The sequence below is a fragment of the Zeus faber genome, assembly GCF_960531495.2.
Source record: "Zeus faber genome assembly, chromosome: 5".
In the NCBI taxonomy this organism is placed as follows: domain Eukaryota; kingdom Metazoa; phylum Chordata; class Actinopteri; order Zeiformes; family Zeidae; genus Zeus; species Zeus faber.
In genome coordinates, this window is record NC_137192.1 from 34,268,736 (window position 1) to 34,271,235 (window position 2,500).

Here is a 2,500-nt window from a genome sequence, read left to right on the forward strand (position 1 = left end):
CCCTAATATAAGTCCATGGCTCTACAGAACATCCATACTCTATCTTTGTAAATATCCAAAATCATGCCTTAACCTGACAGAGTTGTTGCTTTGTTTCTGACTTAAATTGGGGCGTTTCATAAATATGACCGAATTCAGTAAGTATTGATCTCCCCCATAAAGAAAATGGGAGCCTGGCTGGTACGTCTGAGGAAGATGTGACCCTGGGAGCCCATCGCGGACGGGAAGGGTCACATTTTGGCGGGACGCGTTTCTGCGCAGGCTGCGTGTGCCTCCTTGAAAAACACACACCTTGGGAAATGTTTTCTTGTAAATATGGATAAAAGATAAAATAACACTTTCAAAACAAATGTGGGAGTTACAGTAGCACAAGTCTGTGTTACATACGTCTTCATTTACTGTCCAGTGTCTTTTATTCCAATCCATCTACAAATACTCAAGGAATAACATTTTGACAAAAGGTTACATGTGGGGGGTTCCCGGCATGCAGTGGTTAGTACCTACCAAAAGTGATCCAAGGGAGGTCAACCGGTAAAATGGCAACAGGCTCAATGATGCACGTGGGGAGTGAAGTCTAGTCCGTCTGGTTCGATCCCTCAGAAGAGCTACTGTAGCACAAATAGGTGAAAAAGTTAATGCTGCTATGATAGAAAGGTGTCAGAACACAGTGCATCACAGCTTGATGTGTATGGGGCTGTGTAGCCACAGAGCGGTCAGAGTGTCCATGCTGACCCCTGTCCACCTCTGAAAGCTCTTACAATGGACACGTGAGCGTCAGAACTGGACCGTGGAGCAATGGAAGAAGGTGGAACAACCCGATCCATAGAGGCCCCACCTCGCAGCTTCCAGGACTTAAAGGATCTGCTGCTAAGGTCCTGGTGCCATGTACCACAGGACACCTTCAGAGGTCTTGGCGGCACGAGAGGGAGCTACACAGTATGAGTTGTTATTAGTGGTGGTTTTAATGCTGTGGCTGATCGGTGCGTGCCTTCCTGTCGACTGCACTGCAAACAGGTTGTTTGCATCAGGCTCTTGGACGGCAAAGTGCTCTACGTGAGAGCTCCTTCAAGCGTCCCACCCCCAGGCATCCGTTAACCTTGCCTCTGCTTAGGGATGACAGCAACGAGAGGCAGCGACAGGCTCATTAGCCGAACCACTACACCATGAGCGCTGCCTCCAATTTGATAGAGGACGCCCCAGAAACCTGAGCAGGATCCACCGCATCCGCCCCTGAGCAAACTCATCACAGACCAATGACCCAGTTCAGCCCGAGTTCCCGCGCCTTCTCCACTGGGTTTGCTGAGGCGCTCGTCTCCGTGGGGCGGCTTAGTGCAGATTGGTCGGTGGTACAAGCGCGACATTTTGCACGTAGTTCACCTTTAGGCCGCTTATCAAGAAATGAACGTTCTTCAAACGAAAAATCCAATATGGCCGCCATTTTTCAAGATGGCCACCGAACTGTGGCTACTGGATGCAATTATCTTCATATAATCAAAACTGTCCGAAATTAATGTTTGAGGGTTCAATTCCTGTGTTATGAAACGTGGAGACTCTACTGTCACAACATCTGGGTTTGGAGGACGGATTTATTCATCGTTTTTGGAAGGTTTTAGAGATTTTATTATTGATTCGGTTTAATCACCACCAACAGGTTTGATTTCATTTCCTGTCCGTATGCAACTAGTTCAGAAAATGCTGGAGCTTTGATTTTTGTGGTCATGTTTCATTTTGGGTTTTTTTTTTTACTGAGCTTTGCACAAAGCCCCCAGGCGAGCGGGATGACGCTGGAGCTCCAGGGCCACCACTTCCTCCACTGAGCTTGGCCAACAGCCCTCCCTCCCCCCAGGCTTCCCCCCTCAGTCAGTCCATCGTCGGGCTGCGTTGTCATGGCTCGTCCAGGCGATGAAGCGTGTTCCACGTTTGTTCGTCCTTCTCTCCGGTTGTTTCAGTTGTTGCTGATTTATTCATTTACTTATTTATTTCCCGCCCTTTCCAGCCTTGTGTTGTTAAACATGAGCCTCCAGCTTGGATGACATTTTGCCTTGCATCAGCCTCGGAGTTGCTTCAATACCGTCACCTCTGTGTGATCGGACAGGATCGAGCGTTGGTAAAAGCCGTCCCTGTTTCGAACCGAGGGAGGTTGTTTTTTGCAGTCGTACTGTAGCCGTCCTGTTCTGCACGTTGTGAAATTGGTGGACATTCAAGATCTACCCCTTTGTCCAGTTGACAAAGACAGCACTCGTTCCAATCTGTTCGCCCCCCGGACGAGGATTCTCTAATAAACAATTAAAGGCCGAGGGCTTATGCTTTTACCTACTTAATTGTAATCGCTCTCCCGTATGGAGTGGGACACAACTAGGTTCATGCATTTAAATTGCCCGACATCGAGCCCCGTCCTTCATCCGGCGCCGTTGGAGTCCCCTGCGATCTGTGCACCACCCGGATGGCTAAATCCATCCTTGGCTCGGCTCACTGGCGCCGGCACGTCCTGTTAATTCAG